General features: G+C 39.0%; 1 long non-coding RNA gene across 1 annotated transcript; it reads left to right on the plus strand.

The window, feature by feature from the left end:
* The first annotated feature begins 792 nt into the window (after positions 1-792).
* Positions 793-26,962, plus strand: LOC127419017 (uncharacterized). Its single transcript, XR_007893587.1, has 5 exons — positions 793-948; positions 5,653-5,880; positions 6,564-6,656; positions 7,620-7,810; positions 22,810-26,962. It is a non-coding gene; the product is annotated as an uncharacterized LOC127419017 (long non-coding RNA).

Genomic DNA, 26,962 nt, shown 5'->3' on the forward strand with positions numbered 1-26,962 from the left:
GGGTTTCGTATTTCTGGATTTCTTTCTCATTTGTCATCATGATGAAAATTTTTCTCACCCCCTTCCAAAGCCATATCTCTTTTCCTATGGAATAAGGCCTTTTCCCAAATGGTACACTTAATTTGTGCTTGCGTTCTCGCAGAGTTGCAATGGAAGTTGTGTCTATGAAGACCACAATATCATAGGGTATCCATTTTGTAATTTTAGGTTCTTTAGAGACCCTTGTAACTTCGATCTGACCATGATGCACCCTTTTGGTGCAAACTACTACCTGCCAGTCTATATAGCATTACTTCACCAAAGTGTAGACTTAAAGAAGGACCTTAGGTCTTAGGGTGGCATTTAGGACAGTGGAGAAGTTCCCAGTTACCATGCATTGGGCACTATTTCCCTTCATTCGTCGCCCATTATTTCAATATCTACCAGGCAAGATCGCCCATACTCCCATAAACGAAACCTCATTAGGTGGATTTGGGCCAATGTCAGCTGTAATGATGGATGGTCTCTGCACAATGAGCGTAGCACACTTTAGTTTCAAAAAGGGTCACCCCTTTAATCCGAAGGAAGCATATACGCTTGGATGCCCCAAGTACTGGACGTCATAGGGGTGGTGGGAGTGGTGATGAGGTGCACACTGACCCTGGAGGTTGCGTTCCCCTTTAAAAGTCATGGCACACTCAGATACGCAAGGCTCATGCAGGAGCTGCTGCGGCAGTGGGAGAACACTGCTGAGCTGTGCAGTTTGTACTGCCAGTGAGCGTGCAGAGAGGAGGAGGGGGAATAGGAGATACAGAGAGAGAGAGAGCAAGAGAATGAGGCAGAGAGAGAGAGCAAACAATGTCATTCCATTCACCAGGCAATGCTGCAGTCAACTTTACATCACAGGAGGTGAAGACTCAGCCGCTTGTGCATCCTGAGAAGAGCCGAGAAGAGAAGACGAGAGCTTGAGTGAGTATATGGAAGTTTGTCTCTATGGGGCTAAAGGACGCATGTAGAACTTTTCACCCATTCAAGCAGCGCTTGTGGGGTTCAGCTAGTGGGATGTTTGTGCGTTGTTTTATCCTCAAATGGAACACTCTCAGCACAGCACTTAGTCTTAAAGGGATAGTTCGCACCAATAAAATGAAAATTCTGCCTCAGTTACCTTAGTCAACATTTGCATTTATTGTATGAAATCTATAACATCTCCGTTTGCATTCCTCTTAAGAGAGTATGTCATACAGGTGTAGAACAACTTACTGTAAGGGGGTGAGTAAATGATGACAGAATTTTCATTTTGGGGTGAACTACTCCTTTTAAAAGCCCTGTTTAATTGACCTACATGATGAGCGTTCTGCAGTCAGGCTTGTAGTACTGACATGCCGGCCAGTCAACTGTCTTCCTGTGTGTAACTTAGTAATGTAACGTGCCAGGTTTCTAAACAGCATATTCATGTGGGATACCAGCACTTAGCACAGGAAGAAAAGACGTATGTGCCTGAATTAGGGTCAGTGGAGGTACAGAACCTACACCGGCAGGCATAAATAAAAGATGTAGGCCAGATGTATTCAGCTTCAAGGGTCGGTGCCATCAGCTTACTGCTACTTACTTTGGTGCAATTTTTTTGTGTTGTCTAGCTTGAATTACAAGCGTCAAAGCTTTAGTTTGTCCTGCATCCAGTATACTAAGGGAAAGAGTTAAGAGGCTTGCAGCAGATGGGAAAGTGGAAGTAAATTTTAGGATGGCCTAGGGAGGACAAAGCACTAGTACCGAGCAGTGCGTATGTGAGTGTCAACTAATACTGTCAAAACCATAGGCTTTTAAGAGTGCTCGGACAGAAGATTTTGACAGCAAATTTGAAGACAATGGCAAACAGATTCATAAGGGTTGGAAACGGCTTGTGTGCTACCTGTAAAACCACTACTGAGGCGATTATGTTAAGTCAGTGCAGAGATTGTTTCACACTCTCGGTGGGATGTTGCAGTGCTCTTACTAATTGTCCCATCCGAGAAAGAGGGGGACAGAGAGCAAAAGAGAGAGAGAGACTAAAATAAAGCAGTGGGGGTTATCAATAAACTCATAATTCTTCACTGCAGGTCTCGCCTGAGGTCGTACTCCCCAACTCAAGTCTGGGCTCTATACATAAACATATGTATGGTGGTTTTCAAATGAAATATGGTAGAGTTCTGTTTTTTCTTTGTAGTGCTTTTAAATGTTATGGAGTTTCCGCACTCATTGTAGGTTGCAGTTTGATTCTAGTCCCGATGACTCGAACTGTAACTGTGCCAACACTGAATCTGAGAATAATAGGCTTTAAAGTTTGTCGCTTTTAGTGTGGATTTTGTTGTTAACCACAAATTTCACACTCCATTTTCTCTGAATCTTAGCATAGTTGAGCAAAACCTGTCTGTCACAGGATAGATCATAGTCTAAGAGACCCTATTTTGGTCACAACAGCAGTGTAATACTCATTAACTACCGGCACAGCAAACCCGGCAATGACGAGTTCAACTCAGGTTACACACATATCTCATCCTTAATCCCCCTGTGGACATTGAAGAACAGCAGCAGTTATGTATATGGCTGGCTATAGCACTGGATTAGATGTGTATACAGCAGGAATGTGAGGAGTGATATATCACTGTCAGATCCCCAGCCTGACATCATTAGCAGAAACTGCAGTTTCTCCCGGCTCGCACCAAAGCAGGGGGAGGGCACTGCTGCTCAGCCAAAAAGCATATTGCCGCACTCACCTGATGTTCTTAACACCCATCTTCTTTCTCCTCTCCTTCTCTCCCACACCCATTCCTCCTCTTTTTCATTACTGCAAGAGAATCAGCTGCAAAGAACAGTACAATGCAAATACATTTGCACAGTGCACACATTTTTGTCTCCTCCAAAAAGAGGATGCAGCAAGACACATGCAGCACTTTTCTCCATCACTATCCCAAAGTTACAAATGGAGAGAAAGGCTCAACTGCAATATCCTGCAGCACATCTCCTCCATTACTGCTAAATGTGGCTGCAACAGCAAAACAGGCAGCAACACGGTCACGTGGAGAAAGAGAGAGAGAGAGAGAGAGCGCAAAGAGAGAGAAAGTGAGTGAAGAGAGGAATATTAGCAGAGTCTATTTTTCTAGTTTGGTGGAGTTTGGTAGCCCAAAGTGAGGATATGCCCTCTGTCTGCACAACTCCTGACAGAAAGAAAGAGAGAAAAAGAGAGAAAAGCTAGATTAGCCTGCTTACTGCGTCACCTACTACACCCCCCACCAGCCCAGTAGTGCATTGTCCTGTACTAGTGCTCTAGTTCCGATGATGTAATCAATGCAGCAAGCGTTGATCTTGCTGTAGTAAGGATTCCACACTTGTCCCCTATTGACTTCCAACCTCCGATGGTACGCTAGTATTGCTGGTGTGTATTTGCAAATTATCTTTATTATTTCATTAAGTCCAGCTGTGAATTTGTAGGACAGTTATGAGAATCGCTCATCGCAATATGGCGCTGAATTAAAAGCTGTGCATGTCAGCGAAACCACATCTTATGATCTGACAATTGACTGGAGAGGCATCATCAAATGTTTCAGGCTCATAAAGGGATTTCTGATTACTCAAATGAAACAAGGCTCCAATGCAGCAGAGAGTAGGCCAGTGAGAGCGTTCTCTCTTAACAGCCACTGCAGCATCTGTTTCCAAAAGCCTTCACTCAGTTCTGGCACAGCCTGTGAAAGTGTTACATGGCACGCTTTAGTCAATCATTTAAACACTGATAGAAAGAATAATGAAATTATTACTTCAGAAGTCTCAGCTTGGGGTGAATGAATCAGAGGAGGGATAAGTGAGAGTCTGTGCTGATGGAAATGGAAATGCTGGCATTTGTGCATCTGCTCTTTTATTATTGGTAAGGTCATCAGTCTTGGACTGCTGCAATCCAGTGAAGTGCAGTCCTAGTACTGTAACACACAGTGGGCCAGACTGCAGAGCGAGAGAGAGAGAGAGAGAGAGAGAGAGAGCTGGGGGGGGGGGGGGTGAGTGAGAGGCCACAGTGTTACATTTACAGCAATGCTGAGTTGTGCTGCTGTACTGCAACTCTGCCTAGAGATGAACTTTCTCAAAAGCACTGTGCTTGTGGAGCCCTGCATTACCGCTCTGGTTCCTGACTTTCATTAAGATTTTGTATTTAATTACAACACAAACTATATTGCTAGCTAATATCTGAGAGAAAAATTATGTGTGGATGTTTATTAAGAATTCTATTGAGGATTCAGGTAAGTGTAGCACTCTAAAGATCTTAATGATTGTGCAAATATTCTCTGTGTGATCATTTGATTGTGCAAAGCAATAATTAATACTTCATTTTATGTAGTATTGTTCAAAAATTGCCTGGGCGTGTATTTAAAAAGAAAAAAATTGTTGTTTGGTTCTGATAAACTAGGAAAAAACCAAGTACAGTCAGTTTGACTCTGAACATTGGTACTGTAAGATTTTCACCCCCAGGGGGAGCAGTGTAGGGTCTCTTCATGGACGCCTGCAGGGGACAAACTGAACTTATTGAAATGTCATTGACAAAAACTGTGCTGTCTATTCTTCATCATTAAAAGTTATTTGATTTGGTTAAGACATACACTTAACCTGCAATTGAGCTATTTCAAGCCGATCTAATCCTTAAAATGTGTTACCTAATGTATTCAGGTTGATTCAGTAATGCTAAATAATATTTTTGAGTTGAATAAAACCAGGTGATTTAAGTGTTACCAAATTAATCACATTTTATAGGTACAAACATGTCTCATTGTACTCTGATGCTGTATAAAATGGTTTGTGTTTTAAGATTAATTATGACCTTTAACTTATCTTTCATATAGCAGATAAATTCAACATTTAAACATTGTTTGAAATTTAAATATTAAAAACTTACTGGTTAAAGAAGTGCATGTAAATTCGGTCGTTTGCTGCATTTTGCCATAGTTTTGTATTTTATAAGCTATAAAACCCCTACTCCACTGAGCTTTTATCTCACATTAATATGCAGGGACTGAAACACATGAAAAATCTATGACAAATAATTTTTTATGTGCTCTAATGCTGTATAAAATAAGTGTTCTAGCATATTTATTAATTGTGCCTGATTAACAATTATGACCTTTATCTTTTAAATAAAAGATATAATTTAATAGTTTTAAATTTGAATATTTAAAAAAAAAAAATAGCTAGTTTAAAACAATGCATGTAAATCCTGTCATTAAAATGTTTTAAGTGCAGTATTTTGCAATAGTTTTGCTTTATATAAGTTACAAAACCCCTACTTCTCTAAGGTTTCCATCTCACATTAACATGCATGGGCCGAAATACATGACAAATACATGTATCTGTGTATAGGAGTGAAATATAGTTGTTTTAACACTTCGAATAAGACCATCATGTCACTGAGTTGACTTTGGCATTAGCGTTTTCCTCCTGCTTGTTTGTACTTAACTTTATACACACATCCTGTGTGAGGCACTTTGACACTTTTGTTGATTTATTGCATATAGTGACTGCCTGAACATGCTCCTGCCTGTAAACACAGTACAGTGACCTCTGAAAAGTATCAGGATAGGTGAGATCTTAATTGTCCTGTCACTCCTGCTTCTAACTTCTCTTCTCTGCTCTATCAATTGCTCCTCCTCTTGCCAGTCCTTCCTGCAGAAGCTGTAGAGCAGAGGGCATTCTGCAGAGCAAGAACATGCCTTGACTTGTACCGGCTTGTCAGGAGGGAGTTGGGGCTTGTGGTCAGCACCAATAGCTGAGTGTTTTCATCCAACTGACCAGTGGAAGACAACAACGCCATACAGACTATGTTGGCTTTGGAATGGCTGAAAATTGTAATAGAATGAATTGATAAAGAGCTAATACTCAGACAAGGTAAGTGTGTCACTCACCAGGTGTAGTTGTAAGAATAGAAGTTTTGATACAAAACCATTTGCCATCACAATTCATTTTAAAGTGTATCATTGGTGTTGAAGGTTTATTTTGTTGTATGAGCGCGACTCAAAGTTTAATCTAAAGCTATACAAATCATTATCTGCATTGGTGTCTCTCTGTTAAAGGGGACATTTCACCCCAAAATAAATATTTTGTTATCATTTACACACCCTCATTTTGTTCCAAACCCGTGTGACTTTTTCTTCAGTGTAACACAAAAGGACTTGTAAGGGAGAATGTTAGGGACTGACAGCCTCAGTCACCATTTACTTTCATTATATGAAAAAAGAGGAGCATCAACATTCTTCAAAATTTGTCCTCTTTTGTTCTATGGAAGAATGAAAGTCATACAGGTTTGGTCTCCACCTTTTTTTAAAGAAAGGCATGTTCTTTCTGCCACCGATAAACTCATACACTTACTTTACACAGACATTATTGACAAATTGTTCAATGTCGCTGCACTCATCGTCTTTGGTGCTCTGGCATCCATCTGCGAACAAAAAATGCTGACCTTAAAAATAGAGAAAATCGATGCAATGGAAGAATCTCTTTTGTTTTGTCCAAGCACATATGGACTTGTCTGACTAGTTGAAGGGACATGCCTTGTGTCTTTGATTAAACAGTCTTCCTTGACTCTGGACGTGCCCTCACTGGAAGTTCCCTGACCTCACCACAGCTGATTGGTTTTTCTGATGACACGACCCCTGAGACAAAAGGTGAGTCAGTTGCCAGTGTGACTTGTTTTAAGGACTTTCCGATGCCCATACATTTATTTGATGGTTACTCCCTTGAACTAGCAGTTAACTCACAAGCAACTCTGATGTTGCCAGTAGCATTAGTGTTGCTGATAGCAATGTATTTCTCTGGCTGAAAGGTGGGCTGGCTGAATTATTAATGCTTTTCAGCTCTACAAATAGAGCTTCATTGATCAACAGTCTCTTGAGTAAACTGATATTGTTTAGGAATGTAATGTTTGCACTTTGTCTCCCCATATTGCCTTGCAAAGACTTGAGGTTCTAGCTTTTTTTTTAGGGAAAACAAATTGTTTTTCACCTCTCACCCCCCCTGTGATTTGGGAATGGTTGCCCTTTCTTTCTTTTGAGACTTTTTGCCATTTGACTTTTACATGTTTTTATTTTTTATTCTTTTTATTTTCTTTTTTTTTTTTTGCCATTATCCACTTTTTAAATAGTATTCATTTTATCCATACTTTCAACATGAAATGGCAGTCACAACACATTTTACTTCCGTGATGTGACATATTTCTAAAAACATTTTGAAAAAAAAATGTAGGACGGGACTTTATTTTATCCATTGGTAATTGATTTGATAGGAGGTTGAAGTGGCTGAAAAATAAGAGGGCTTATGATTTCAGCCAAAAAGGAAAGTCTTTCAGTGGTAGAGCAAGTTATTACATTTTGATGAAAGATTACAAAGACGATTTTTCTTTCAAATATCATGAAACAATGAATTGTGTATTTAAACAGTAAATATGGTCAGTTTTGATAATGTTAACATTTTCTTTTTTTTATAATCTATCGGTACTTATGATCAAAGTTGTCACCGAAGCAAGTTTTCTTGTAGGTTTCCCTTTTAAAATCAGGTAAAGTTTAATTGGCCAAACGGAACAAACATGAAACGTTCTGCCCGCTGACATTTAGCTGTACTTTCCCTTTAAGATGATCAAGTCTGAGGAATGAAATGACTGCTGTACTATAGACAGAGTGACAGAACAGTGGGAGAAAGAGAAGGAGAATGGAACATTGCAGAGGCAAAACAGAATGGTTGTCACAACCAAGTGCTTCTTTCACAGAAACTTATCCTGATATCCGGGGGACGAGGAGAGATTCAACGTAAGCTCAGCTGTGAGGTGAGTGTCCAGTCATAGATATTAAACTATTCAGCTTTGTTCTTGTTGAATCAGACTTTATTCAATATATCTTCTATCATTCTTCTGTGTCCCAAGTGGAATATCTCAGTACTAACTGCACTAGCATTCAGTTTATTTTGAAATTTGTCTATTTGTTTCCAACAAATGCGAAAGCAGTGTTTTAAGAAACCAAAAGAAGAAAATTAGCATTTAATGATTTAAAAAAAAGGAATGCTCTATACGTTATATTCTTGGTCTGGTCAGAGGTCAGTCCCTTTACCAATGGTTCAACTTTTACAAATGGTTCTGCTTTGAAGCTCTAAAAAGCACATAAAGGCAGCATAAAAGTAGTCCATAAGACTCCAGTGGTCTATGTCTTCAGAAGCGAAATGTTAGGTGTGGGTGAGTCCTTTTTTTTTACTATAAATTCTCCTCCCTGCCCAGTAGGTGGTGATATGCATGAATAATGCAGATTGCCAAGAAGAGAAGAAGAAGAATGTGAAAGTGAAAGTGGGGATTTATTGTAAAAACTTAAAAAGACTTAAAAAACTTAAAAAAGTTTTTTAAAAAAAGGCTATTTTAAAGACTTAAAAAATGATCTGTTTCTCACCCACATCTTTCTATTGCTTAAGAAGATATGGATTTATTCACTGGAGACTTGTGGGTTACTTTTATGCTGCCTTTATGTGCTTTTTGGATCTAATTTTTTTGGGTACGTATTCACTTGCATTGAATGGACTTACAGAGCTGAGATATTATTCGAAAAACCTTCAATTGTGTTCAGCAGAAAAAAGAAAGTCATACACATCTGGAATGGCATGAGAGTGAGTATATGATGTGAGAATTTACATTTTTGGGTGAGCTATCCCTTTAAAGCTGAAGTGTGTGTAATTTATTCCAATGTTAAAATAATTTTTCCATCCCAGCTTAATGTGGAGAGACAACAATAAGTAAGGCATTCATCAAGTTGATTTCTCTGAAAAGTGTAAACATTATGGCTCTGTTGCACTTTCAAAACATTCCTGTTTGTTTGAACGGCCCATCTGCCCGGCACAGCAACATTGGCTCAAATAATGGTGTGAATTTGGTACGGGAATATCTGTTTGTTGACTAATGGAAAACGGGGGCTTCTTCAGTAAACCTGTTTGAAAGCAGTAATTATTTTGTAATTCCATTTGTTATTACATTGGTGCAGAAATTACACACTTCGGCTTTTAATGAGTAAAACTTCTGGCAGAGAATAATTTGTACCCTTGTTGTACAAATTAATGCACATTTTGTGACTAGTGATCTTACTGAAACTCATTAGCTTGATCTGACAGTTAATGTAGTACCTGTTTATCTTGGTACTGAAGTGTGTCAGGGCCAGGGGTGTATAGGCAAATGCCACTGCCAGCTGGCAGGTGTGTGCGGTGTATGTGTTTTCCCCTGCTTCCTGAAAGCTTGTATTAGAGATTACATCAGTCCCAAAGCAGCCAGGAATTCCTGCGATCATGTGGCCTCAGCAAGCCATCAGCCTCACGAGACAGACACAGAGACACACAACACTGCAATTTAGCAACAGCAGCAGAAACCGGATCACGAGGCGTGTTTGTTTATGAGTGTGTGTGTGTGTGTGTGTGTGTGTGTGTGTTTGCACATGTGGGGGTTCTGAATGCTTTTACAAGGCACTGCATGTGATATAATGTTTTATAGCATTACCACTGCACTGATTCGACTGGCACACGTGTAGCCTTCCACTGCTTCTAAAGACTGTGAGACAGCTGTTAGACAGGGTGTGTTCATCCATGACTGGGTGTTTGTGTTTGTCCTCAGAAGGAGATGATCAGATTTCTACGGTGGCTGTGAAGTGCAAAAAACAAAAAAAAACAAAAAAAACAACAAATTTAAAAACACAAGGACAAATCCAAAGGCAAAATAACAATTCAGAAACACATCAACAAATCATAAAACACAACGGCAAATCACAAAACACAACAGCAAATCAGAAAACACAACAGCAATTCAGTCTAATTGGAAACGTATAGGTACCATAGCTTCTCACCTTATTGGCTGTGTGGAGAATATCTAGTCCTTTCCTCAGGACTGGTTCTCTGCCCACTTGTGCGATTATGTCAAAATGAATTCCAAATGCTCAATTACTGAAAATTGTGAGTGGATTGTCACTCAGTAAAACTGTAATGGGATACTTTATAACACAGAGAGCAAAAACAGTAAGCAGGAAGATTTTTAGGTACAATGTTCGTGGACGGTGTGTAAGGGACCGTCTAATAATTCTTTACAGTTGCCGTAGACTGCCGGCATGATGGCTCACTTTCTAAATTTGAAGCCAGCATGTCCAATTATGAGTACAGTGTTCAATTATTTAGAACAAATTGCTGAAATTTTACCAAGATTATATTTTCATATTGTAAAGGTTGTAGAAGGCTGCTATTAGATATGCTGATTTACTCTAGGTGAGATTTTCCCAGGATGTGGAATTATACATATACAGTATTCAAATATTATTATTTTATAATAATACAAAAAAACTAACAAAACAATAATAATAATGTTAGTTATTCACACCACTGGCCGCTTGCTACAACCTTTGTAATGTAAAAATTATATCTTGATGAATTTTAGTGGAGTTTTTCTACAATAATTGAATACTGAATCCATATAATTAGTTATACTTGCAAAATCTATCAATTGGCAGCAACCAGAACCTTTATAATTTTAAACAACAACAGTGTTTAAAATGTTCTAACTTCAAAAGTTAGAACATGCAAATTGAATGAACACTTGGATGCCACCAATGTTTTAGTCCCTTAGACAGTCCCTTACACACTCTGTGTTATAAAGTTTCCTGTTACTGCTTTCCCGAGAGAGAAAACACTCCAAATGATTTCGTTTTTCTGTCAGTGACCTTTTGGCATGGATTTTGATATAATCAGTGAACCAATCCTGAAGAATGGACTAGGTCTCATTCACACAGCCAATCAAGTGAGAAGCTATGGTACAATGCTGAATTGCTGTTGTGTTTTCTGTCTTGCTGTTGTGTTTTCTAACTTGTTGTTTTGTTTCTGGATTTGCTGTTGTATTTTCTGATTTGGTCTTTTGTTTTTCGGATTTGCTGTTGTGTTTTATGATTTGTTGATGTGTTTCTGAATTGTTATTTTGTCTTTGGATTTACCATTGTGTTTTTAGATTTGTTGTTTTGTTTTGCACTTCACAGCCACGGTAGATTTCCTCAAAGCAGGCTATATACTGTATGTGGGTTAATTCAAAACCTTTAATCGGATAACATGCATGAGTGTAAAATAACAATGCTGTAGATGTCATTTAGCGTGTGTTCTGTCACATGTTATGTAGGTCAAAACACCTCCATTGGCGGATTTAGGCATGGGCGACATGGGCAGTTGTCCAGGGCAACAACTTTGGGGGTGTGTTGAAGTGGGTTTCACCCAGGGCGCCATACAAGCTAGAACCACTCCTGCTCGTAACTAAGAAGCCAGCAGAGCAAGACTGACAGGTAGTCAACCCTCAGACAGAAATTATGAAGTAAAACAAATCTGACGGGTTATGATCTTACCAAAAAATTATGTTAATCAGTATTTTTGTCTTGTTTTCCAGTAATTAAAATAGTTTAACATATAAATTTACATGAAAAGCAAAATTATCAATGTAAATCTAGGTGTGCCAGTCAGTTGGAAAACCGTTTAAGGCATTTTACATGACCACACGTGCTATCTGCTTATTAAGCATAAACTGTGTTAAATCGTGCATGTTAACATGTTCAGTGCCTTAACATGCACACAAATAACTACCATAAATCATGGTATTCACAAAATCACACAACGCAGGAAAACCGCCTTTACATGAGATTTGAAATTATTGGTTTATTCTCTGCTTTTGATGTCCAAAGGTAAACTGTCATGTGCACAACACTGGCACACGTTTAATAAGCCCGTAAGAACGGCGGTAAAGGTGTTTACATGTAGAACGAAATCGGGGAAAAGGGCAAAAGTCTACCTGTGTCGATTGGTTTATGCTTAAGCCGTTTATGACCTTAACCCAACAGAGGAATGCAGTTTGAAGCATTTACATAACCACACATGTTGTCAGCTTATTAAGCATAATCAGTGTAACATCATGCATGTAAACACACTCATTATTAGTAAAACTATAACTGCTCTTTTAATTCTACAAGGCAGATAGGAAAAGTTCAAATAAAGAAATTCCCCCATATGTAACTCTTCAATTCACATGGTTTGTTTACAATTAAGGTTAAATGTAGAATTCAAGGATACTCCATGATGGTTCTCTTTCTAACATTCATTCCGTATCTCACTATGGGAATTTGCCTCAGGCGTATCCAACGCTGGAAGCAATGACACCACGTCTGTCAGCTGACAGACCAATCACAGCAGTTAAAAGGGAGCCCCACCTCCCTATATAAGCACTGCCACAGGTCTTTTTTCGGTAGAGTTAAAAGCGGTTAAAGCTTATACCCTCTCCTGCACATTGTGATGGTGTGGCAGATCGACTGGTCTTATCACATTAAGGAGAGATCCGGGGATTAACACAGAATCGAGTGGCATGTTGTGCTGAACTGGCTCTGTGTTCTTGAGCTCAGGTTTCTGTAATGGTGATTGCAAGCTCACCGAGTGGCGGAGCAAAGGGGAAGGATCCCTCCTGTCCATGCACGTGTGGGTCTATGATCTCACCCAAAGATTCCCATCCACTCTGTATCGCCTGTCTTGGGGTCAGACATTCGCAGGCTGCACTCGCTATTCCCGAGTGTTGCCTGCACTGTTCCTGGTTCATACGGCGAGTTTTGGAATAAAGGGTGCGGGTCACTCGTTGAATAATGGGGATCCCTGTTTTTCTCCGCCGCCAGCGGAGAAAGACCCCCCTCACCAGGCACAGGAACAGCACAGCTGGGGAGATTTAATAGACAAAGTTTCCACCGATCTGTAGATGGGGGCGGCAGCTAGTGTTGGGTTCGAGTCCACGTTATTCGAATCCGAGTCAAGTCCGAGTCTTTAAACAATCAAGTCCGAGTTGAGTCCGAGTCCAAAAGGGGCCGAGTCAGACTGAAGACCAAGTCCATAACAGGCTGAGTCCGTGTCGAGTCCGAATGAATCTGTTCATGAATCTGAATTAAAATTGTAACCGTTACCTCAACATCAATATTTTAAGCTTATTTTATCTTTCACAACTAAGAAAACACAATTGTCAATATAAATGTAACAAAAACAATATGCATTTCATATATATATTTTATGATTAGTTTCCTGCTGAACCAACTTCAAAGTGGTTTCAGAATGAAAGCATATGCTTTAGGTGTATGAAGACAAAACTGTCCTTCAACACACTTCTTATTGTGTTCTGTTGACATTTCAGTTATTTGTTGCTATTTCCCCTCCACTCAAACATAGTCTAAAGAAAGTGAACGCTGAGTTAGTCATTACAACCAAGGTTATGTTTCGAATTTGTATTTAGTTTTTATTTCTACTTCATTTTCAATTTGTCAATTAAATTAAATGTATTTTTATTTAAAATTATCCCTATCTAAAGAAATAATAGTCTATACTGAGATTTCTTTTTGGCCTCTATCTGCTGACTGGTTTGGGAAAATAATGAGTCAACACAGTAATAATTAGCACTCGCTGAGAAGTTCCATCTCACGACTTGACTGCAAATGCTACATCTGAAAACACTGGTAAAGACCACTGTTAATATTAGGGCCATTTAACACGGACGTGATTGTTAATTCACAGAATACGTGGGGCAGTTCTACACACTGCTTGTGTACCTAAAAGCCTAATGCGTACATGTGTTATCGTTTTTTAAAAAAATAAGCGGTATCATAAAAATGTATTTAGTACTACCTTGAAGAAGCTATTTGAAAACAGATACTCACATACTGTATATTCCACAAGACAAAATGGTAACTGAATTTAAGCAAATTATCTGGTTCAAAAGTTTACATTCCCTTGGTTCTAAAAGGATTTGTTCACCCAAAAATTATAATTCAGTCATTGTTTACTCACCCCTGTGTTGTTTTAACTCCATATGATTTTCTTTCTTTTTCTTAACACAAAGGGAGAAACTGTGAAAATAAATATTGTGCTCAGTGATGTCACACAATTGCAGTTTATGGTGACCACTTCTTCAAGCTTCAAAAGGACGCAAAAGTATAATTCAAATTATTGTATGTGACTCATGTCTTTTTCTGAAGGAATACGATAAGGTTTGGTGAGAAACAAACCGAAATCTGATGTATTATTAAGTGAAACTCTTCACTGACCGTTGATCTCCTGTGCGCGTTCATGAGACAGACTGCACGCGAGCTTTAGAGCTACTGGCACAAGAGCAAACCCTTTAATATGGTGTGTTGCTTTCTCTGTGATTAATGACTGTTTGTGTAATAATTGTTCATGAGTCCCTGCTTTGTCCTGAGCTGTGAAGCTGCCCATTTTTCTTAAGAAAGATACTGTACATTTTTTGGTTTCCCAGCATCTTCTGCACATTTGAGTTCTTCCCAACAGTGGCTAAATGATATAGACCTCCAGCTTTTGACACTTAGGACAATTGATAGACACAATGGTGCAAACATTCATTGATGCTCAAGAAGGCAACTCAAGAACCAAGGGGATGCAAACATTTGAACAGGATGATTTGTATTTGTGTAATGTAGCTTTTGAAGGGCAGTACGACATAAAATATATAATCTTTTATCTTTTATACTTGCATACATTCTGAAAGGGGTATGAAAACATATAGGCCTAAAACAAAAGGGGTATGCAAACTTCTGCAATATATATTTTGTAATGTATATTTTATTTTATATTTAGTTTTTCACTATTTAATCACATTTTAGCTTTTTTTTTTTTTAAAGGAATATTCTGGGTTTAATATAAGTTAAGCTCAATCAACAGCATTTGAGGCATAATATTGATTATCACAAAAATGTATTTCCTCCTTTAAAGAAAGCAAAAATCTGTGTTACAGTGAGGCACTTACAATGGAAGTGAATGGGGAAAATGAAAGTGAATGTGGCCAATTTTTGAAGGGTTTAAACATTGAAATGTTAAAACTCATGTATTATTTGAGCTGTTAAGTTGTTTAAATATTCATTTTTACAGTTGTTTTAGGGTTATAGGGTAACAAAGTTTTAAAATTGTCTATAACTTTACAAACAAAAGGTTAGTGATTTTATCACACTAAAATCATGTTTACACTTATATCCTTTATGTGTTGTGGCTATACTTTTGAAACAGTCAGTATTGTAACGTTAAAAAATTGGCCCCCATTCACTTCCATTTTAAGTGCCTCACTGTAACCCGCATAATCAGCATTATGCCACAAATGCTGTTGATTGAGCTTGTATTGAAACCGGAATATTCCTTTAAGTGCTTGTACTATGTAAAAAGTGCAGTGTATCTATCTGAATGTGACACTTGTCTGATTTACCTCAGTGCTCGTGGGGAAAATGAACTTTCAGAAAACACCCCGCTTACATTTTCACGTGTTGCGTGAATACATGGATCGGTTTCTTTCAGCTCGTTGTTGAAAACACATTGTTTTGGGCATTTGCGCTGACAATGATATAATTGCCATGGTAACCAGATACATTTCAGCTGATTTGCTGAAGACTAGAATGAATGTATCGTCAAATCAACGTGCAACGCAACAAAATGTATTTTCATCTCTGCAAACGATAACAGAGACAATAGCGAGATGGACAATGAGGAGATTTAATTTAAGAAGAAAAAAATCAGTGATCCTACCAAAAAACGGGACTGACCTGTGTAATAAACCGGAATGTCTGGTCACCCAATCTATAATTAAATTATATACAAAACATTTCGCTGCCCAAAATAATTACATATTTCATTGTGCATTTTATTGTGGTAAAATAACATATTTTAAGCAGCTAGTCAATGCTTTTAAAATAGAAAAACAATAAATAGGTGCTGTTTATCTGTTTATCAGAGTTGCAGTCTGCTTTAGCAATAAAACAATTTTCCTGACTATTTAAAAAGTTCCAGTTAATTAATCAAGGACCAGTTGACAACACTGCGTGGTCCACAAGAGACTACATATGCATACATGTGTGGATGCATTACACCTAAAAAGACTTAATAGCCCAATATTAATAATATTTTTCTGAATTTTTATTTTTATATGTTGTTTTAGTAAACTGTGAGAGACATGATGTGGGTGACTTGACTTAATGAAGTTCTTAACCACGACGACACTGTGATTTGAGCACCGTCTTGGCTGCACAAACGCCATGTGCAATTTTACCAGTTGTCAGGTCCCGTGCCGTGCGAAACTGCCTTGTAGTTTCTAGTACATTTGCTACATACCTGTCTTTACTGTATGTGTTCGTCATGCTAGCCACCTCGGTAATCGCAACACACTCTCACGGCGAAATCGTCAAGATTCTTATGACTTTCACTACAGCCAATGGCTTCGCTGGACATCGTTTCCATCTAATATGTGACAATTACTTGCTTCTGTCACATACAACAACTTCCTATCATGTTTACACACTACTGATTAGTTAAGTTTAGATAAGGGGTTTGGGTAAGGGCATAATATTAATAAGTATGTCCTTAACGCCTCGTGCGCTTCCGCATTAGACATTTATGCAGAGTTTATGCGAACAACGTGCGAGACCATACGAAATAGCCAACTCAAAATTATGTCTGACTTTTCATGAGATTGGGTTGTAATCCATGTTATTAAGCAGTCTCCGTAGTAATATTCAAGCATATTGGTTGACTGTGTGTGCCGTTCTGCAGGTGTGTTTGCTCAACACAGTGAAACAAACACTTGCTACGTCTACGACATCAGGGGGTGCTACAACTGCTTGTAGACAGAGTGTCCATTTATTTCTGTTTTGTTATTTTTATTTATTTATCTTGTTCATTGCATCACAAATCAAATGCCATGGACTCGGCTGGACTCTGGTCCCAAAGGCTTAAGTCTGAGTCAAGTCTGTGTAAAAATGCATCCGAGTCCGTGACAAGTCCAAATCCATTAAAATTGGACTCGTGACACGGACTCGAGTCCGAACTCGAGTACCCCAACTCTAGCGGCAGCCAAACTCTCCACCGACTGGCCATCACTGCAGGTGGGCCAGGGTGCAGAGAGAGACCTGTATGATGGTAAACGGCTGCCATCTCGTGCTGCCCCGATAAAACAATTGATTCTTGCCGTCCCAGCGTGCGACGCGGAGATGCAATATTTTTGGGACAAACCGTTTTCTCACAGAGTGCCTGTTAAAGGTTTCTCTAGGTTGGATGTGCACGGGATTGATGATCTAGGGATGTCCAGCCCCCTTCTGGTCGAGGCATCAGTGGCGAATCACCTCCATCCTGACCATCAGGCAGCCTTTTCGTCCACTTCTCCTTCATTGCCGGGATGGACGGAGAGATTGCTGGCCTCCATTTATCAGAAGATCTACCGATCTTCAGCCTTAGCCATAAAGGCTCTTAATGCCACCTCGCTCCTCACAGCGTATCAGGCCAAGCTGATGGAGGAGATGGGGCAGCAAAGTAATGCCAGGGCGCCGGACGCGCCATCGTGGGAGGAGATCTGCGTCATTGTGGATCTCAACCTGCGCACATAAAGGGGAGCCGTCCAGAGCTTCGGTCACAGAATGGGTCTTGCCGTCGTGGGCGAACAGTCTCTTTGGCTGGGTTTGTCTGAGAGAGATAATACGGACTTCCTGGATGCCCCGGTGGAACTGAAAGCCCTTTTCTGGACTACGGTTTCTACAATGCAGCATCAGTGCGATTCAAGGAAGAATGATGGGGAGGCATTTGAAACTTGCCTTCCCCGAAAAGTCACTGCTCGAGCTCTGCAGCCATCACGCTCTGGGTTCCCAACCCATTTTAGAGGTGGGGAATCTGGATTCAGGATCAATTCACAGCTGTTTGTCCCATTTTCAGAGAGTAAAAAAAGTCTAATTCAGACTGTGTCTACGCCTATTGGGTCTGATGGCCTCGACGGCATCATCATTCCTTTGTGACTATTGTGAATGAGAGAGTTTCAGCACTGGATAGCAGCGCAACACTTGTGTCCTCGCTGTCACTTAAATTGCAGGGTGACAGTGACGTCAGAGGGGATCCTCGCTCTCCGTCACTGGAGAATCCCTGCATTCCTTCACAGGGGAATCCCTTTGGGGGTGGTCTGTCTGAGGAAAGTGGTGATGACAGGCGCTTCACAGGTTGGGGCGCGGTGTGCAAAGGCAGAATAGTGAATGGGGTTTGGCCCACGTCACTATGCAACGCGCACATAAACTTTCTGTAGTTACTGACAGTGTTTCTAGCATTGAAGCACTTTGCACTGTTCCTTCAAAGCCACCATGTCCTAGTCAGATTGGACAACACGACAACAGTGGCATACATAAACAGACAAGGGGGCATGCATTCACAGCCACTTCACAGCTTGGCACAAAAGCTGAAGGTGTAGAGCGGTGCGCACTTTCTATCATTGCGGCCGATGCACGTTCCGGGAGTGATGAATACGGGGGCAGATCTCCTGTACAGGGGGAATCCTCTGTACGGAGAGTGGAAGCTTGGCCCTCAGGTGGGGAACCATCTGTGGGAGAGATACTGCGAGCTGCCGTAGATCTTGCCGCATCGCACGAAAATGCTCATTGCCCTCTGTTCTTCTCTCGGGCGAGAGACGGTGTTCCTATGGGTGTGGATACTCTAGCGCATCTGTGGCCATACGCGCTACTTTACACGTTTCCCCCACTGAGTTTAATCATTCCAACTCTAAAAGGAGTAAGAGAATATAGTCACTCAGTCATACTGATCGCCCCGTACTGGCCGGGAAACTGTAACTGGCAGAAATAATACAACTCTTATACGACCAGTCTTGGCCCCTCCCGTTGTGCAGGGACTTGCTGTTGCAAGCATGGGGGGAAATATTTCACCCCGATCCAGACCGAGTAGCTCATTCTACCAGAGGCATGGCTACCTTGTGGGTGCTGTTTTGTCCGATTTTACAGACTGGATGTTACAGAGCCATTATTGGCTCATTCAGTCCTTGGTGTGGGTAGTCAATCTGCTGATGTGTAAAAAAAATAAAAAATAAAAAAATAAATACATATATATATATATATATATATATATATATATATATATATATATATAGATAGATATATATATATAGATATATATATATATACATATAAACACACAAATCAACAATAACACAGTGAAGCACACGTGTGTTATTTTGTTCTCCCCCCCCAACCATTCTTTGCAAATTGATAAGGTGGGTGTACATTGGACACTACAAGTCGGTTGATGGTCTGCTTCGGACAGCATATATGCAATACGAGAGTTGGATATATCCCATAGAGGGATACCGAACGAATGTTAGAAAGAGAACTTTAGGTTACTCATGTAACCCCAGTTCTCTGATAACAGGAGAGAGGTATTTTTCCACACTTCCCTCCTTGCAGTTGCATGGAGAAGAGATATGCAGAGAATAAAGAAGAGACCTATGGCAGTGTCTTATATAGGGAGGTGGGACTCCCTTATCACTGCTGTGATTGGTCTGTCAGCTGACAGACGTGGTGTCATTGCTTACGCCTGAGGCGAATTCCAATAGTGAGATACCTCACTCCTGTTATCAGAGAACCGGGGTTACATGAGTAACCTAAAGTTCTTCTAGGAAGGCCTCACTCTCTTACTGCACCCCTGCCCCATCCTGCAGTGATGTCAACATTCATGTGAGGCTGCAGTCAGCTCAGGGTTGTTACTGAAATGGTCTCATAATTACAGGTGTGTTTGCTTAGACTCAGATAACGTTGCAGACGCAACGGAATATTATATCAGCAACTGATGTAAAAAGGCTTCGCTGGTGCCTCCGACTGAAGAGCAGGGACTAAGATAATATCATCTACAGTACGCTACTTAGCCATCTCTTGACCTCAACCTGTTTTCATAGGCAAATGCATATTTCAAGGGTTAACGTGGGTACATGTAGCTGGCAAGCACTGTGGACTTTATTTCATGCAGTTACTTAAGTCACCATATAGCAGTGCGGAACAACAGTGGCAGAAGAGGACACCCACTTGCCGCACCAGGCGGGTCATAATGCCCCTTTTTGCTTCAGCATGGGATTCTGTGTGTCTGATGACTTGAGTGACTAAGCCTGGTGTGACACATACACACACACAGCCTATGCTGCAATCTGTACTATATTTCATGCCACACTGATCAGATTTTACTGTCACCGGCAGCCACACAAGCAATTTTTCATTAAACTGTTCCTTTCTTTCTCTTTTTCATTTTTTCGTTCTTTTTAATTGTGCCTCTACTTTCTCTTCCTCACTCTTTTTCTTTTCCTCTCTCCCACGCACACACTAACTCTCTCCCACTCTGCTCTAAGTGAACAGAACAGCCATCCTCCTATCGTTGCAGGGGCCCTTTTTCTCTGGCACAGCCTTAGGAGAGAGACCGCCTGCCCAAAATAGCTTCACTGCGGGAAATACCAACAGATAGGGCCTTAACACTGCTTCTGTAGGTGGACAACAAATCAGGGTCCGGGCCAGCCCTCCCTCAACTCAGTCATAAACAGATGACACACTCGTGCAGCCTATCTCGCTCTTTCACACATATCCTTTCTAACAGTTTCTTACAGGCAAGTATAGGCTGAAACCTTTAAACCTAGATTCAGTGTATATTTGAGAATAAGTGAGTCACTGAGCTATTTGTGGTGCAGGGGTTGAGCATAGTTCTTATAAATAATAAAAGGAAGGTGTGCTCGCCCCTTCCTGAGGTGTGGCAAATCTCTCTCTATCTCTCTATGGGTTGAGTCCTTCTCTATCTAATGTAAGTTTAACAGGTGTGTTTACATTGAAGGTAGCCTTGGCAAGGTAGCATTACTGTCTTAAAGTTCAGAGAGAGTGCTGAGGGTTTATTTTCATTTAGCATTTTGTCATTTTTAAAGGTAAGTGTTCTGGGCTCTGTCATAATTTTGGTAACACTTTGCAATGATGTTCATCAGTTGACATAAAAGCATGGACATAATAATGAACTATACTTTTACATCTTTTATTAATCTTGGTGATGTAATATATTTCTACATATACTAATACACTTATTGTATAAGAAATTGTATATGTTAACATTAGTAACATATACCTTGTCTGAAAGTTTATACCAGTTTTAAAAGTTTGAAGTTTGATGGTTGTGCAGGCATTACAGTAGGACAGTCAGCTAACTAGCTTGAGAGTGGTACCTAAAGGAATATTCCAGGTTCAATACAAGTTAAGCGCAATCGATGGCATTTGTGGCATAATGTTGATTACCAAGAAGAAGAATTTTGACTCGTCCCTCCTTTTCTTTAAAAAAAGCAAAAAATAGAAGTTATAGTGAGGCACTTACAGTGGAAGTGAATGAGGCAAATTTTTGGAGGGTTTGAAGGCAGAAATGTGAAACCTGTAATTTTATAGAAGCACTTACATTAATTCTTCTGTTAAAACGTGTATTATTTGAGCTGTAAAATTGTTTAAATCGTCATTTTTCAGTCGATTTAGGGTTTGCAAGGTTATGTCGTCATGGCAACAAAGTTGTACAATTGGATATAACTTTACACAGAAAAGGTTAGCAAGTGATTTTCTCACACTAAAATCATGTTAACATGCACATTGTTCACTTTAATTTAAGTGCCTTACTGTAACCCTTACAAAAAATCGAGAATTCTGGCAAACTTGCTGATGGTTCGCCACTCATTATTTTCACATGCAAATGAGCTTGCTATTCGCTGCAGATGTTTTCCTGAAGTTTGCAGCACTTCACCGGTAATGGTGAATCTGCAGCTAACCAGAGACTATTTAGCAGAGATGGGCTACTTCTATTAAAATGAATGGGAGAAAGTGGAACGCCCATCCAAGGAGCTCTAAATGCCAATTGTCAATGGATGTAGGAAGGAAGTCCAGCCTCACAGTTAAAAGAGCCAATCACCTTTTAGATACAGACATCACCTGTCAATCAATTCGAGAATGTGCATGGGCATTAGCTATACAAGCCGGGAATATTGTGTTTTATAGCGTGAAATGAGGTAAAAAATCAAAATTTATGATTCCAGTATTGTCCAATTTTATTGCTGATTTGAAATATGTTCTTTGATCGTAATCTTGACCAACCGTTTTTGAGATTTCAGTCTTTCCACATTCAAGTAGATAGGAGCTGCACTGTTATGACTGGAAATAGCCTCCCAAGAGCGTTCCAGAGATGGCCGACAGTTTACTGACTTGCTAGAAAAACTTTGAGCTAACATTTGGCAACAATAAAGAGTTTGCCACAAAGCTCATTTGCATGTGAAAATAATGAGTGGCAATGAAGTTTGTAGCAACTCTAGATTTTTTGTAAGGGAACCAAGATTTTTACTTTCTTTAAAGAAAAGGACGGACAAGTCAAAATAAATTTTTGTGGTGAACCCGGATTTCTGTAAAGCTAATTAAAAGCCTTGTGTGGGTTTGTTTACATTTGAAAAGATTTGGTCATAGGACATCCACTGAGTGAAAAACTTAATTTTGACCAGTTAGAAAAGTCAAAGCAACTTGAGTTAGAACAGTCTGAAGGTCTTTGCTGAGTTAGGTGGATGTAGCTTGAAAATGTTAGGAGGAGTTACAATTGATAATTTTGGTTTTAGTTTAGGAATTTTGGAAAAACCCTAAACCATGACTTTAGAAAAACAGTATGTTGGCTTTGTACATGTGAACTATCCCTTTAACTAATGTTAACATATAGATCCTTACTGTAAAATGTTACCAAGCTTATTAAACACTAACCTTGAAGGCAATGGTTCTGTGGATCATCCATCTATGATAGCCATTTTTGTCCCTTTATATTACGGTTTAATTTGTCAGTTGGATGCTTTCATTTCATTTCCTGTGTTGCCTCACAGTTCTGTTTGCGCGCACAGCAAATGAGGTGTTATAAACTGGAAGTATGAGACATTTTCTGCATTTTCAGAAGAATTTTCATCTACTGGCATTTCTTGGAAACCGAAAGCAGGACAAAGAGTTATTTGCAAAGGGGAAATCTAACTCTGTCACCGGTTGTCATAGAAGGGACTGGGGACATTCCATTGGCAGGGTATTAAAGTGTCCTGACTGAGCCACCCTGCAGGAGATGGGAGAGTCATATATGAGAAGCCTTAACGGTCTCCGACAGATCGTTTGGATGATGTTGAAAGATGCTGAAGTGATGAAAGAAGAGGAGAAAACGAGGGATGGGGGGGGCGCTGCTGTGAGTGGTTCTTTGGCAGTGTCTTAGCTGGTTGTTGTGTGGAGTGAGAACGAAGCAATCAGCAAGTATACTGCCGCAGAAACTCGTCACATTGGGAGGCCCATCCATCCGACCTCGCTCACGCACTCACCCGCCCACCCGTGTATTCAAAGGCTGGAGAGAGAGACAGATGGAGAGAGGTGAAACCTCTGTCTGTTCATATTATCAGCTCTAGAAACAGAGCTTCTCCTCTGGCATCATTCATTCCACTTCATCTAATTGTGAGTGTCAGCCTTTGTTTTTGTCACCACTCGTTGAATCCTAAAGGGATTGTTTACCCAAAAATTTAAATTCATGTTTTCAAAAGACTTGCTTTCTTCAGTGGAACACAAAAGGAGATATTTAGGCAGATTGACAGCCTCAGTCACCATTCACTTTCATTCTAGGGAAAAGAGATTAAATGAAAGTTAATGTTAACTGAGAGTGTAATTCTGCCTCCTTTTGTTTTCAACTGGATGATGATGGAACAAATGATGACAGAATTTTGATTTTAGGGTGAACTATCCCTTTAACAGCTGACTGATTTCATGAATTTGAAAGATTGATTTATATTTTCATGTTTTATTGTCATGGTTTAGTTCTTTTTAAGCCAAATGCAAAGCTGGTGTTTTCAAAGTGTTTTTTTTTTTTTTTTTTTTTTTTTCATTCTGTTTTTCTGTTGATCGGGGACAATTTAGTCACCTTTTATTATGAGTATCAGCTGACAATTTTTTGCTGTTTCAATATTGCCATGATGTAGTGTGTCTTGTTTATATTTGGCCTATACTTAGCTTGCGGTCTAATGACATATTCAAGTTGTGTTGTGATGCATTCATCATGAAGTCTGCTAATGGACCAAAACATACAGTATATTATCATCATAATGACAAAAAACATCTAATACAGAAAGTAGTCGACTACTCCCAGTTTGAACATTTGTTTATAGAATGCTATATGAATTATTCATCTATACATTTCATATTGTGTTTTAATGTGACTGTGTTTTAATACTAATTTCCTTTATTTATTTAATAATAATTCTATGAATGAATTTTGCCTAAATAATAATAATAAAAATAGTAGAGTTTTAAAAGGTCATCATTATTGTTATTTCTCTATTTGTACCATATGTTTAGTAGTATGTTTAAAGCAATCTGTGTGTGCTGTGTGTATTAAAGTCAAGTTTCATTTACAGAGAGCTGCATTAGTGTTGAGTTTTGATTGTGATCATCAAACAGCAAAGTTTTTGAAGGTGAATGAAATCACCTATCCTTAAAGCTAATGTGTGTACATTTTTTGATGTTTAAATACTTTCTCCTATTCCATTTTATGCAGAAACAAATATAAGTAAACCATTAATATGTTGATTTCCTTGACACTTTCAGCATTCCATTTTTATTTATTTATCTATTTATTTATTTATTTTTATTTATTTTTTGAGCAACCTGACCAGCCCAACACAAACCAATGGTGTGAGTTTGTGGCAGGACTATCTGTTAGTTTGACAAATGGCAGATGAAGGGTGCATTCAGAAAGCTGCTTGAAAACAGTGTTTATGTTTGTAATTCTGTTTGGTGCCACTAGTGGAGCAAAAATTACACACTTTAGCTTTAACTCACTTCCAAATCTTATGTAATCAAATCAGTGGGCCAATAAGTTTGAACCTGTCTGGAAAGCAGAAAATCAAATCAATTTAGTAAGCTATTTCACAATAGATTAAAGCACTTGCTCTGAAAGTGTGATTATTACACATTGTGTAGCCTTTATAAATATTACATACATTAATGTTACTATAAGGTATAAGTATTTTATGTCAAACATCATGTATACACTATATGTCTGTACATCGCATGCTGTACAAAACGCAACAATAGCAAATTAATCTAAATATAGTATGGATAACCGCAGACATTAAGCTCCTCTTAATGCCACAGCAGACACTGTTAATCACATTTTTCATCCACAAAGGTCATTGCAGTTATGCAGCAGAAACATTTCACATTTTGTCAGTTGTGTGATTAACACCTCAGATATAGTCAGAAAGTATTTTGTATTTTAATGTAACTTATCTGTGAGCCTGGTTTGTGTTATGTCAGTGGCTCAGGAGTTGCACATCTGTGTTAACAAGACCAAAACTGAACTTGCCTTGTTTACCAGACCTCCGGATCCTCACAGGCATTCACAATTCAAATGACAAAACCCATGTTTTTTTTGTTTTTTTATCAGTGGTACCTTGCTGTAATTGGTGTATATGTACTTAAATCTACTCTACACTGGATTACGTAGCATATAACACCATATACCAGTCATAGAGCACATTTAAACCATCCGCCAAAGGTCTTATCATTTTTGTTTACTCTTCACAACTTTTAGGCTGTATCTTCACACCTTGCAGAAATAAATTTAAATTTGATCAATAATCCATGCCTGGGTGAGACTGGGGGATCTTCTCAAGCATATGGTATAATAGGATGTCTGACAGGTTAAAGTGTCATTTTTACCTAAAAATAAAAAATCTGTCATCGTGTATTCACCCTCATGTTGTTCCGAAACAATATACTTTTCTCTTCCCTGCAACGCAAAATGAAATGTTAGGCAGAATGTTAGAGGCTGACAGCCTCAGTCACCATTTACTTGTATGGAGAGAAAAAATAGTGCAGCCTCAACATTCTTTAAACTGATTGTATTTTGTTCCACAGAAGAAAGTGAAACAGGTTTAAAACAACATAAGAATAAATTACAACAGAATTTTAATTTTTTGGGGTAATCTATCTCTTCAAGAGCATAGATCCAAAAAAAAAAAAAAAATGCCACCTTTTGTATTGTAACTCTTATATAGAGTAATGAGACTCTTCAGGAATGCAATGTGCATGAGAATCTCTCTGCATAACCTGAACGTACAGCTCACAAAGGTGCTGAGAAGAAAACTACGGACTGTCTTTAACAGAGGAACAAGGGAAAGCATTGATTTTCTTTATCTCTTCTCCACTTTCTTCCTCTCTCCCTGAAATTAAAAGATGTACCACACTGGAACAGAATGCTGCAGTTTTATGTGATCTTAGGCACAGTATTGCTCCTATGGTGACAGTGTGATAAAAGGAGTTACATTTCCCTAAAATTAGTCTTTGCCTGAAAGATGGATAAAAAAAATCTCCTCACTAGATACTGAAATGTAGGCGATTTTTTTTCTTTTTCTCATTTTTTATCTCATTCCAAAAATGTCAGCAAAACATCTCCAAAAGCTACAAACATATTGAGGTTAAGGCAGACACATTATTACAGTTTTTCTCTATCGCTTTGGCTCAATTCTCGAATGAGAATAATTTTTTTCTAAACAATAAGTTCAAATCTCTGAACAGTTATTTTCTTGTTCACACCAGATTTGAATTTCTTATTCATTTAAGCAAATTGCACGTGTTTTGGCACATGTGTGCAAAAGAGTAAGTACAATTGTCTACATTTTGCACAATAACTAAATGCACATGGCTTGCTGATCAAAACTGATGAGATGATACTCTTTATAACCTCTAAACATTCTTTCATCGTGTGAGCATCACATGCAAAATGATCTATTCATTTATCAAAATCTGTCAGACATACATGTATATTCCATAAAAATCTATGACATGGAATGTTTGTGATGTCTGCTAAATCTCTGGCCAGACCAACAAGAGCGACATGATGTCCACCAAGAAGATGGGAACTTGTAGTGTTACGTACTGTGAGAAGGTACAATTTTTTTTTTTTTTTTGTTGTTGTTGTTTTTTTTACAGAACTACTGCAGATTTTTTGTATGGATGTCATTTTGTGGCAATTTTCTGTTCACTATATATGACTTTACATGAAGAAATGTGTAAAA

The sequence above is a fragment of the Myxocyprinus asiaticus genome, chromosome 28, assembly GCF_019703515.2.
Source record: "Myxocyprinus asiaticus isolate MX2 ecotype Aquarium Trade chromosome 28, UBuf_Myxa_2, whole genome shotgun sequence".
NCBI lineage: Eukaryota > Metazoa > Chordata > Actinopteri > Cypriniformes > Catostomidae > Myxocyprinus > Myxocyprinus asiaticus.